Source organism: Coffea eugenioides, chromosome 10 (assembly GCF_003713205.1).
Source record: "Coffea eugenioides isolate CCC68of chromosome 10, Ceug_1.0, whole genome shotgun sequence".
Lineage (NCBI taxonomy): Eukaryota > Viridiplantae > Streptophyta > Magnoliopsida > Gentianales > Rubiaceae > Coffea > Coffea eugenioides.
The window spans coordinates 19,185,793-19,199,753 of NC_040044.1; positions in this window are offsets into that span (position 1 = coordinate 19,185,793).

A 13,961-nucleotide genomic window follows, 5' to 3' on the forward strand; every position below is an offset into this window, starting at 1 on the left:
GATTAGTATTTGATTATGATAAGCAAGATTGAAATGATTCTTAATACGTGATCGACTTTCGAGAACTATTTTGATCTGATTAGTACAAGTTGGAATGTCGAGGACGACATTCTTTTAAGGAGGGGAGTTGTAACGCCCCGAGGCAGAAGAAAAGGGAAAAATTTCTGGTGAATAGTGTTTTGTGGGGAATCCGGCCAGAAGCCGTGCAAATTCCTTATATTTTTCTTAAAATTCCCTTTTCTCTGACAAATACCACTTTATAATGGTCCTACTACTCAATCACCCCACAATAAGTGCCAATGAACCTAGAAAGTAGGGTTTCACGCTTCGGTTTCAAGTTTAGAGCAAAATTAGGGTTTTCGCGATTTTTCGCCGGATGAATTTTCGGTACAGAGTAAGGATTAAATTTGGAGAGTAAAAGTGACTTTTAAGTGAGAAATAATATGTGATTAGTAGCAATGATATAAGGTTAGTGAATGGGAAGTAAAAACCCTAGTACGTGAGTTTTTAAGAAAAACGGCGCGAACCGGCGGGTCCCGCGCACTACCGATTGAACGCACCACTTGACCACCATTTTTCTTACCAAACAAGCTTATTGATTTTGAGCAAAATATCTTCTTAAATTAAAGCTAAGGCTGACCGAAATTGGTGGCTAAAATGACAAGGAAAAGAAAGAGAAAAAAAAGAAAGGTGGTGGTGGCGACAAGTGTCGCCACCTAAGAGCATCTTGACCAAGACACTTTGCCTTCTTACTTAACCAATTTTCTGCACTTTCCCCTTCATTTTTCCAGTAGCTGCCGACCAAAAGAGAGAGAGAAAGTGAGAGCAAAAAAACAATTCCATCTTCTTGATTTGCTTCAACTAAGCGAGGAATTCCAATTCCAAACCGATTAAAGGGTAGGTTGTGAGTTGGGAAGCTTGAGGAACCAAGAAATCTCAAAGGGAGTGAACTATCACTCATCCAAGCCTTGCTTTTGAGGTATAAACATCTGATCATGATCCTTGTTGCTTTAAATCTTGCTTTAAGATGTTTTTTTTAGCTTAAGTTTTGGCTTGATTTCATGATTATGCAAGTGGGTGTGATGAATATGGGATGAATAAGCAAGTTAGGGTTTCATAATTTTCTGCCTAAACTTGCTGTATGATTGCACATGTTGTAAATAAGGTTATAAAAGGGGCTTTGGTAGTGATTAGCACAAGAAAATTGAGAAAGTTCCATTAAATACCAAAAATTCCAGAATCTGGAAAATTTGCCCCATCATTCTGTCCGGTTTTGTAGCCCTATGCTAGAGGCCGAATTGGCCTTAGGTCAAAGAATAAAAGTTGTATAGAATGGTATTTTATAGGTGCCTACAAAATTTCAGCTCAATCGGAGCAACGTAGGTCATGAAAAGTCCAAAATACCCTTACTGTTTTAAGTTTTTCCCCAGCAGTCCGTTTGTCCAGTTTATCACGTTTTTTCACTAGGATCCGTACTGATTTAGCTTTTTTCCAAAACCTGAAAGTTGTAGTATTCTGACTTAGCTTTTAAATTCCTTTAAGAACACCTGAATCGGACTTTTATAACCTGAGATATGGCCATTACAGTGCAATGTGGTTAAATAGCCGACGAGTTAGATTTTGGTTCTGTAATTTGAGGATTTGACTAAGTTACATTAGAAAATGGACTAGGTGACCTTCATGAACATTGTAGCCCTGTATCTTAGCTTCGAAACGGCATAGGCTGCGTCTTAATCCGATAAGCGTAGCCTCGGATATGTTATTTCCGCATTCACACGTCAAATCTGTCTTTTGCTAGATTGAATTTCTGCACTTGTTATTATTGTGATTCTTATTCTTATGCTATTATGAGCCTATGGAGCGGCTTTTGACCTGAATTATGATATGCGTGACTTTGGGTTGTGGCTGAGGAAAAATAATGAAGCCTAAATGGCTGGAAAATTAGGTAAACACAAAGGGCATGCTGCCCGAATTTACGCTCGAGGACTAGAAAACTATACTTGTAACTTTTGTGAAGGTTAAGTGATTATCACTTAAACTAGCGAGCACCTTTACTACTTTGTTATCGAGGGTTATACGTTAAAAACCTAAACGAACTTGTACCCTTGAGGAAAAGATATAATGGCCAATGTAAACTTGTATTTCTTTGTACTTTCAACTCAAGTGTTGTTTTCCAAGTATATATACTACAAAAACCTTACGATTTGAAAAGCGAGCAAGTGTTTCACGAATGTCTTTCAAATGAATTTCAATTGGTTGATTCTTAATGAACGGAACGTTTAAGTTTCGAATCTTACTCGTGTTTCAAAGTTCTCAAATTGGATTTCTATCGCAGATCTGGATTTCAAACCTGGAGTATAGTTGAACGTGAATACTTGAAGCACTATAATTGGAGTGAGTGATCCCTCCACTGTTCCCAAAGTTACTTTTGAACTAATTCTTGCATTTATTACTCCATTGCATATCATTTGGGTTCGGGTGTGTGCCATGACATAATTTGGCTCCAATGAGTTCCTGGAAAGTCTTGTGCTTAGAACCAATGTCTCCACTATTGTTTACATATTCTTTGGAGCCCGATGGCTCCTTACTTCTGTTTCACGGTTACCTGATCTAAACGAGCATTGGATATTTAAGTACAAGAACTTCACTGGCTCACATGAGCAATAAATGAACATTTGATTACTGCATCATGACATCATATCAATGCTTTATTGTGAAATATACTTGGCTGTTGATTTTACTGGTCACTCGCTGAGCTTCTAGCTCACCCCCTACTATCTTCTTCTCCCCACAGGGATCGAAGTAAAGGAAGAACTTGTTTTTGGATCTTTGTGTGGCTGGATGGCGTACATCTTGTATAGTTTAGTTTTGGTTTTGGTTTATGTACTTTTGGGCTTGTATAAATATTTGGAATTGAATCGGATGTAAATCTACATTTTACGCTTAGAACTAGTTTCCGCTTCGCTTATGATATGTAATTTTAGAAAATTGGATGTATTATTTGAGTTGTACCTTGTAATTTACTTGAGGAATGTAGTAAGTGAATGAGTCCCGGCGAGAGCTGGGCAGGCGGTTCGCTAAACCCTTTGGTTCGCCTTAGGGGGAGGTGGGGTCGTTACAAATGGTATCAGAGCTTAGGCTTCAGATCTTTGTAGTGTATCCTAGGCTTGAAGTTTAGGATGCCGGACTGTGGGATTGGTTTGTAAGTTCAGTGCTCTTTTGGAGCGTCAGTTGTGAATCTTGAAAGTGGTACGCGTAAGATATGATTTGGTTGAATTACGCTTGAGAGCGTACGGCCTGAGCTATACAGTTTCTTAGTTTTGGATTCTTGGCTAGGGTTTTGATAGATTCTGGTGGCCGGAATTGTTGAGAAAAGTTTTGGTTTGCATTTTTCTTCTAAATTTCCTGTTTGATTAAGGTTATACCACCCGAGTGGTAAATGTTAAGATTTGAGATATTTGAACTGTCTAAGACCGACTGGACTGAGCTCATTTGAGACTTGAATTTGTATCGGCTAGTGTACCCTTACGTACACTTGATAGACCTGACCTGACTGAAAATAGGGTATCTCTTTTACTCTTGAGCAAGTATCTTGATTCATATATGATCTGTATGTGCATTTGAGTTTGATGACTGCTTGAGAGTGTGAATTACTGGGCATAAGCTAGGCGAGTGAGTTTCTCCTCGTACCCGTGTCCCTTGAACCTGAAATAATTGACCCTGCTTTTGAACCGATATACTTGAACCCTGCTTTTGACTCTGTTTCTGAACATTTTCGTACTTGTTTGGTTATAGACCGGCTACTACTCTTCTGTAGCGGTTGAACAGAACCTCTCTGGTGAGGCATTGCCTGTTGTGTTTTCAAGCACCGTCATTCTTCTGGCGAGGCATGCCTGCTGTGTTTCAAAGCACCATCAGGGATTGAAATTCTTGAACAGAACCTCTCTGATGAGGTATGGCCTGTTGTGTTTTCAAGCACCGTCATTCTTCTGGCGAGGCATGCCTGTTGTGTTTCCAAGCACCATCAGGGATGAAACTTTGACTTGAGGCTCTCTGGTGAAGCTTAGCCGTAGTGCTAGCTTGTTGTGTTTCCAAGCACCATCAGGGCCAATTTCTTGAGCTAAGATCCTCTGGTGAAGTTTAGCCGTTGTGCTAGCTTGTTGTGTTATAAAGCACCACCAAGGATGAAATTTTGAACTGAGGTTCTTTGGCGAGGTATAGCCGTTGTGCTAACCTGTTGTGTTGTCCAGCACCGCCATGGACAAAATCTTGCATCTGAGGCTCTGGTGAAGTATAGCTGAGTGCTAGCTTGTTGTGTTTTCAAGCACCACCGGGGACAAATTCCTGAGACTTTCTGGTGAAGTATAGCTGAGTGCTAGCTTGTTGTGTTTTCAAGCACCACCAGGGGTAATTTCTGACTTGAGACATCGTTATGTCCTGGACTGTTTTTACAAATATCAGGGACTTTAAGTCCGATTTCGAGCCTTTTGTATATGTATCTAGTTACTCGTCTGACTATCTATTGGATCAAGATTATTTGAGAAGTTGGATTGGATTACTTTTAGTACTTGATTGTGATGAGTGATTCTTAGAATGTGATTAACCTTTGAAATATTTGATCTGATTAGTATTTGATTATGATAAGCAAGATTGAAATGATTCTTAATACGTGATCGACTTTCGAGAACTATTTTGATCTGATTAGTACAAGTTGGAATGTCGAGGACGACATTCTTTTAAGGAGGGGAGTTGTAACGCCCCGAGGCAGAAGAAAAGGGAAAAATTTCTGGTGAATAGTGTTTTGTGGGGAATCCGGCCAGAAGCCGTGCAAATTCCTTATATTTTTCTTAAAATTTCCTTTTCTCTGACAAATACCACTTTATAATGGCCCTACTACTCAATCACCCCACAATAAGTGCCAATGAACCTAGAAAGTAGGGTTTCACGCTTCGGTTTCAAGTTTAGAGCAAAATTAGGGTTTTCGCGATTTTTCGCCGGATGAATTTTCGGTACAGAGTAAGGATTAAATTTGGAGAGTAAAAGTGACTTTTAAGTGAGAAATAATATGTGATTAGTAGCAATGATATAAGGTTAGTGAATGGGAAGTAAAAACCCTAGTACGTGAGTTTTTAAGAAAAACGGCGCGAACCGGCGGGTCCCGCGCACTACCGATTGAACGCACCACTTGACCACCATTTTTCTTACCAAACAAGCTTATTGATTTTGAGCAAAATATCTTCTTAAATTAAAGCTAAGGCTGACCGAAATTGGTGGCTAAAATGACAAGGAAAAGAAAGAGAAAAAAAAGAAAGGTGGTGGTGGCGACAAGTGTCGCCACCTAAGAGCATCTTGACCAAGACACTTTGCCTTCTTACTTAACCAATTTTCTGCACTTTCCCCTTCATTTTTCCAGTAGCTGCCGACCAAAAGAGAGAGAGAAAGTGAGAGCAAAAAAACAATTCCATCTTCTTGATTTGCTTCAACTAAGCGAGGAATTCCAATTCCAAACCGATTAAAGGGTAGGTTGTGAGTTGGGAAGCTTGAGGAACCAAGAAATCTCAAAGGGAGTGAACTATCACTCATCCAAGCCTTGCTTTTGAGGTATAAACATCTGATCATGATCCTTGTTGCTTTAAATCTTGCTTTAAGATGTTTTTTTTAGCTTAAGTTTTGGCTTGATTTCATGATTATGCAAGTGGGTGTGATGAATATGGGATGAATAAGCAAGTTAGGGTTTCATAATTTTCTGCCTAAACTTGCTGTATGATTGCACATGTTGTAAATAAGGTTATAAAAGGGGCTTTGGTAGTGATTAGCACAAGAAAATTGAGAAAGTTCCATTAAATACCAAAAATTCCAGAATCTGGAAAATTTGCCCCATCATTCTGTCCGGTTTTGTAGCCCTATGCTAGAGGCCGAATTGGCCTTAGGTCAAAGAATAAAAGTTGTATAGAATGGTATTTTATAGGTGCCTACAAAATTTCAGCTCAATCGGAGCAACGTAGGTCATGAAAAGTCCAAAATACCCTTACTGTTTTAAGTTTTTCCCCAGCAGTCCGTTTGTCCAGTTTATCACGTTTTTTCACTAGGATCCGTACTGATTTAGCTTTTTTCCAAAACCTGAAAGTTGTAGTATTCTGACTTAGCTTTTAAATTCCTTTAAGAACACCTGAATCGGACTTTTATAACCTGAGATATGGCCATTACAGTGCAATGTGGTTAAATAGCCGACGAGTTAGATTTTGGTTCTGTAATTTGAGGATTTGACTAAGTTACATTAGAAAATGGACTAGGTGACCTTCATGAACATTGTAGCCCTGTATCTTAGCTTCGAAACGGCATAGGCTGCGTCTTAATCCGATAAGCGTAGCCTCGGATATGTTATTTCCGCATTCACACGTCAAATCTGTCTTTTGCTAGATTGAATTTCTGCACTTGTTATTATTGTGATTCTTATTCTTATGCTATTATGAGCCTATGGAGCGGCTTTTGACCTGAATTATGATATGCGTGACTTTGGGTTGTGGCTGAGGAAAAATAATGAAGCCTAAATGGCTGGAAAATTAGGTAAACACAAAGGGCATGCTGCCCGAATTTACGCTCGAGGACTAGAAAACTATACTTGTAACTTTTGTGAAGGTTAAGTGATTATCACTTAAACTAGCGAGCACCTTTACTACTTTGTTATCGAGGGTCATACGTTAAAAACCTAAACGAACTTGTACCCTTGAGGAAAAGATATAATGGCCAATGTAAACTTGTATTTCTTTGTACTTTCAACTCAAGTGTTGTTTTCCAAGTATATATACTACAAAAACCTTACGATTTGAAAAGCGAGCAAGTGTTTCATGAATGTCTTTCAAATGAATTTCAATTGGTTGATTCTTAATGAACGGAACGTTTAAGTTTCGAATCTTACTCGTGTTTCAAAGTTCTCAAATTGGATTTCTATCGCAGATTTGGACTTCAAACCTAGAGTATAGTTGAACGTGAATGCTTGAAACACTATAATTGGAGTGAGTGATCCCTCGACTGTTCCCAAAGTTACTTTTGAACTAATTCTTGCATTTATTACTCCATTGCATATCATTTGGGTTCGGGTGTGTGCCATGACATAATTTGGCTCCAATGAGTTCCTGGAAAGTCTTGTGCTTAGAACCAATGTCTCCACTATTGTTTACATATTCTTTGGAGCCCGATGGCTCCTTACTTCTGTTTCACGGTTACCTGATCTAAACGAGCATTGGATATTTAAGTACAAGAACTTCACTGGCTCACATGAGCAATAAATGAACATTTGATTACTGCATCATGACATCATATCAATGCTTTATTGTGAAATATACTTGGCTGTTGATTTGACTGGTCACTCGCTGAGCTTCTAGCTCACCCCCTACTATCTTCTTCTCCCCACAGGGATCGAAGTAAAGGAAGAACTTGTTTTTGGATCTTTGTGTGGCTGGATGGCGTACATCTTGTATAGTTTAGTTTTGGTTTTGGTTTATGTACTTTTGGGCTTGTATAAATATTTGGAATTGAATCGGATGTAAATCTACATTTTACGCTTAGAACTAGTTTCCGCTTCGCTTATGATATGTAATTTTAGAAAATTGGATGTATTATTTGAGTTGTACCTTGTAATTTACTTGAGGAATGTAGTAAGTGAATGAGTCCCGGCGAGAGCTGGGCAGGCGGTTCGCTAAACCCTTTGGTTCGCCTTAGGGGGAGGTGGGGTCGTTACAAATGGTATCAGAGCTTAGGCTTCAGATCTTTGTAGTGTATCCTAGGCTTGAAGTTTAGGATGCCGGACTGTGGGATTGGTTTGTAAGTTCAGTGCTCTTTTGGAGCGTCAGTTGTGAATCTTGAAAGTGGTACGCGTAAGATATGATTTGGTTGAATTACGCTTGAGAGCGTACGGCCTGAGCTATACAGTTTCTTAGTTTTGGATTCTTGGCTAGGGTTTTGATAGATTCTGGTGGCCGGAATTGTTGAGAAAAGTTTTGGTTTGCATTTTTCTTCTAAATTTCCTGTTTGATTAAGGTTATACCACCCGAGTGGTAAATGTTAAGATTTGAGATATTTGAACTGTCTAAGACCGACTGGACTGAGCTCATTTGAGACTTGAATTTGTATCGGCTAGTGTACCCTTACGTACACTTGATAGACCTGACCTGACTGAAAATAGGGTATCTCTTTTACTCATGAGCAAATATCTTGATTCATATATGATCTGTATGTGCATTTGAGTTTGATGACTGCTTGAGAGTGTGAATTACTGGGCATAAGCTAGGCGAGTGAGTTTCTCCTCGTACCCGTGTCCCTTGAACCTGAAATAATTGACCCTGCTTTTGAACCGATATACTTGAACCCTGCTTTTGACTCTGTTTCTGAACATTTTCGTACTTGTTTGGTTATAGACCGGCTACTACTCTTCTGTAGCAGTTGAACAGAACCTCTCTGGTGAGGCATTGCCTGTTGTGTTTTCAAGCACCGTCATTCTTCTGGCGAGGCATGCCTGCTGTGTTTCAAAGCACCATCAGGGATTGAAATTCTTGAACAGAACCTCTCTGATGAGGTATGGCCTGTTGTGTTTTCAAGCACCGTCATTCTTCTGGCGAGGCATGCCTGTTGTGTTTCCAAGCACCATCAGGGATGAAACTTTGACTTGAGGCTCTCTGGTGAAGCTTAGCCGTAGTGCTAGCTTGTTGTGTTTCCAAGCACCATCAGGGCCAATTTCTTGAGCTAAGATCCTCTGGTGAAGTTTAGCCGTTGTGCTAGCTTGTTGTGTTATAAAGCACCACCAAGGATGAAATTTTGAACTGAGGTTCTTTGGCGAGGTATAGCCGTTGTGCTAACCTGTTGTGTTGTCCAGCACCGCCATGGACAAAATCTTGCATCTGAGGCTCTGGTGAAGTATAGCTGAGTGCTAGCTTGTTGTGTTTTCAAGCACCACCGGGGACAAATTCCTGAGACTTTCTGGTGAAGTATAGCTGAGTGCTAGCTTGTTGTGTTTTCAAGCACCACCAGGGGTAATTTCTGACTTGAGACATCGTTATGTCCTGGACTGTTTTTACAAATATCAGGGACTTTAAGTCCGATTTCGAGCCTTTTGTATATGTATCTAGTTACTCGTCTGACTATCTATTGGATCAAGATTATTTGAGAAGTTGGATTGGATTACTTTTAGTACTTGATTGTGATGAGTGATTCTTAGAATGTGATTAACCTTTGAAATATTTGATCTGATTAGTATTTGATTATGATAAGCAAGATTGAAATGATTCTTAATACGTGATCGACTTTCGAGAACTATTTTGATCTGATTAGTACAAGTTGGAATGTCGAGGACGACATTCTTTTAAGGAGGGGAGTTGTAACGCCCCGAGGCAGAAGAAAAGGGAAAAATTTCTGGTGAATAGTGTTTTGTGGGGAATCCGGCCAGAAGCCGTGCAAATTCCTTATATTTTTCTTAAAATTCCCTTTTCTCTGACAAATACCACTTTATAATGGTCCTACTACTCAATCACCCCACAATAAGTGCCAATGAACCTAGAAAGTAGGGTTTCACGCTTCGGTTTCAAGTTTAGAGCAAAATTAGGGTTTTTGCGATTTTTCGCCAGATGAATTTTCGGTACAGAGTAAGGATTAAATTTGGAGAGTAAAAGTGACTTTTAAGTGAGAAATAATATGTGATTAGTAGCAATGATATAAGGTTAGTGAATGGGAAGTAAAAACCCTAGTACGTGAGTTTTTAAGAAAAACGGCGCGAACCGGCGGGTCCCGCGCACTACCGATTGAACGCACCACTTGACCACCATTTTTCTTACCAAACAAGCTTATTGATTTTGAGCAAAATATCTTCTTAAATTAAAGCTAAGGCTGACCGAAATTGGTGGCTAAAATGACAAGGAAAAGAAAGAGAAAAAAAAGAAAGGTGGTGGTGGCGACAAGTGTCGCCACCTAAGAGCATCTTGACCAAGACACTTTGCCTTCTTACTTAACCAATTTTCTGCACTTTCCCCTTCATTTTTCCAGTAGCTGCCGACCAAAAGAGAGAGAGAAAGTGAGAGCAAAAAAACAATTCCATCTTCTTGATTTGCTTCAACTAAGCGAGGAATTCCAATTCCAAACCGATTAAAGGGTAGGTTGTGAGTTGGGAAGCTTGAGGAACCAAGAAATCTCAAAGGGAGTGAACTATCACTCATCCAAGCCTTGCTTTTGAGGTATAAACATCTGATCATGATCCTTGTTGCTTTAAATCTTGCTTTAAGATGTTTTTTTTAGCTTAAGTTTTGGCTTGATTTCATGATTATGCAAGTGGGTGTGATGAATATGGGATGAATAAGCAAGTTAGGGTTTCATAATTTTCTGCCTAAACTTGCTGTATGATTGCACATGTTGTAAATAAGGTTATAAAAGGGGCTTTGGTAGTGATTAGCACAAGAAAATTGAGAAAGTTCCATTAAATACCAAAAATTCCAGAATCTGGAAAATTTGCCCCATCATTCTGTCCGGTTTTGTAGCCCTATGCTAGAGGCCGAATTGGCCTTAGGTCAAAGAATAAAAGTTGTATAGAATGGTATTTTATAGGTGCCTACAAAATTTCAGCTCAATCGGAGCAACGTAGGTCATGAAAAGTCCAAAATACCCTTACTGTTTTAAGTTTTTCCCCAGCAGTCCGTTTGTCCAGTTTATCACGTTTTTTCACTAGGATCCGTACTGATTTAGCTTTTTTCCAAAACCTGAAAGTTGTAGTATTCTGACTTAGCTTTTAAATTCCTTTAAGAACACCTGAATCGGACTTTTATAACCTGAGATATGGCCATTACAGTGCAATGTGGTTAAATAGCCGACGAGTTAGATTTTGGTTCTGTAATTTGAGGATTTGACTAAGTTACATTAGAAAATGGACTAGGTGACCTTCATGAACATTGTAGCCCTGTATCTTAGCTTCGAAACGGCATAGGCTGCGTCTTAATCCGATAAGCGTAGCCTCGGATATGTTATTTCCGCATTCACACGTCAAATCTGTCTTTTGCTAGATTGAATTTCTGCACTTGTTATTATTGTGATTCTTATTCTTATGCTATTATGAGCCTATGGAGCGGCTTTTGACCTGAATTATGATATGCGTGACTTTGGGTTGTGGCTGAGGAAAAATAATGAAGCCTAAATGGCTGGAAAATTAGGTAAACACAAAGGGCATGCTGCCCGAATTTACGCTCGAGGACTAGAAAACTATACTTGTAACTTTTGTGAAGGTTAAGTGATTATCACTTAAACTAGCGAGCACCTTTACTACTTTGTTATCGAGGGTCATACGTTAAAAACCTAAACGAACTTGTACCCTTGAGGAAAAGATATAATGGCCAATGTAAACTTGTATTTCTTTGTACTTTCAACTCAAGTGTTGTTTTCCAAGTATATATACTACAAAAACCTTACGATTTGAAAAGCGAGCAAGTGTTTCACGAATGTCTTTCAAATGAATTTCAATTGGTTGATTCTTAATGAACGGAACGTTTAAGTTTCGAATCTTACTCGTGTTTCAAAGTTCTCAAATTGGATTTCTATCGCAGATCTGGATTTCAAACCTGGAGTATAGTTGAACGTGAATACTTGAAGCACTATAATTGGAGTGAGTGATCCCTCCACTGTTCCCAAAGTTACTTTTGAACTAATTCTTGCATTTATTACTCCATTGCATATCATTTGGGTTCGGGTGTGTGCCATGACATAATTTGGCTCCAATGAGTTCCTGGAAAGTCTTGTGCTTAGAACCAATGTCTCCACTATTGTTTACATATTCTTTGGAGCCCGATGGCTCCTTACTTCTGTTTCACGGTTACCTGATCTAAACGAGCATTGGATATTTAAGTACAAGAACTTCACTGGCTCACATGAGCAATAAATGAACATTTGATTACTGCATCATGACATCATATCAATGCTTTATTGTGAAATATACTTGGCTGTTGATTTGACTGGTCACTCGCTGAGCTTCTAGCTCACCCCCTACTATCTTCTTCTCCCCACAGGGATCGAAGTAAAGGAAGAACTTGTTTTTGGATCTTTGTGTGGCTGGATGGCGTACATCTTGTATAGTTTAGTTTTGGTTTTGGTTTATGTACTTTTGGGCTTGTATAAATATTTGGAATTGAATCGGATGTAAATCTACATTTTACGCTTAGAACTAGTTTCCGCTTCGCTTATGATATGTAATTTTGGAGAATTGGATGTATTATTTGAGTTGTACCTTGTAATTTACTTGAGGAATGTAGTAAGTGAATGAGTCCCGGCGAGAGTTGGGCAGGCGGTCCGCTAAACCCTTTGGTTCGTCTTAGGGGGAAGTGGGGTCGTTACTTATAGATTAGGGGCATGAGGTGGAAAATGGTTAGGGAAAAAGAAAACAACAAAAAGAAGTGAAATGGGTTCACCTTGCCAGCTGCAAAATTCTGGTTCGTGGCTCGTACGAAGGAGATGATGAATAGTTCCCTCTTTTTTTTGTTTTTGTTTTTCTGTTTTCCAAATCAATTTTAAACAACAAAATTAATTCCTAATAGAAAATTTATTTATTTTAAAGTAATTAAATCTAAAGGGCTAAAAACAAATTTTGTGAGGATTTTTCCTTCTTTCTTTTTTTCTTTTATTTTAGAAATATAATGCAAAAAATACCTTAAAATAATGAGCCTAATTTATAAAAATAATCAAAATGAACACTAACTATCATTTAATTAATAATAAAAATAGAATTGAATTAAATAACAAATAAAGCTAAAATCAAGCTAAATGAAATTTTGGTGTCTACAATGACATGTTGGATATGATATATTGTGTAATTGCCATGGTAATAAGGTTGAAAGTTGGAAGTTTTGTTGGAAAGACTTGGGGAAAATTTACTGAAATTTCTACTAGAGTTGGCCGATTAGGAGAGAGGAAATTGTTCAGCTTTTCACCATGATTTATGACTGGTAAATCTTACTTTGTTACTCAATATACTTTATAATACATTAATCTAAAGATGTGTGTTGGAATTGAGTGAAAAATTAAGAATTTTAAGGGGGGGGAACTTTGTTTCCTCAAACTCTACTTTTGCTGGAAATTTTCGCAGGAAGCTCTGTGCAACATTGGGAAATTAGCTATAACTTCGTATAGGAAAGTTGGAATTGAGCTCCGTTTGTTGCGTTTGAAACTAGACTTACAGGGCTTTTAATAGTATAAAATTCAGGGTTTTGTTCAACTCCTATAAATACCAGTAAATTTTCAAAATTTTTCTTAAAAATCATAACAATTCTGTTTTTGCACATAAGACAATAGTGAGTTTGAAATGAAAATTTGATGAACCTATGAGCTAAATTTCATAAAGATGTCTTCCAAAGGCTATTAATGCTTTGAGTCTATTTTCTAACGGTATAATATTTATGATTTTTTGACCTACGGAACTCAAGTTATGCTTTTTCAAAGAATGTTGCCCAAGATGATAATTTTATCAAATGGATTGAGTGCGACTTGAAAAACTTTGGAAAACATTTTCTGGGGTTTAAACCTTATTTTGGTGAGATTTTGGATGTTTAAATTGCTCTCCTCACTTTTAGAATACATTTAGATTTTTCCTTGATTTGTACCTTCAAATTTGCCCTTGAACCTTGCGTGTTTGAGAGGCCATCTTGCATAGGCTTGTGGCTCATAGTTGAGCCTAATATGTGAACTTTGTTCACTTAAATTTTGAATGGTTGGACCATAATATCTTTATATTGATTGTTCTTAGGGTTTGTTGGTAGGTATGAGCATAACCCGGGGACAAACTTTTGACATTTACTCTACTGATATCGGTGAGTGTCCCTTGCATATGTGTGCTTTAAATGACTATGTGAAATGTTGTGCATGTTGTCGGAATGTTAAATACTTTTCAATGATTGCTAAATAGATTTTCGATGGGCGAGTGTGTACTTTATCACACT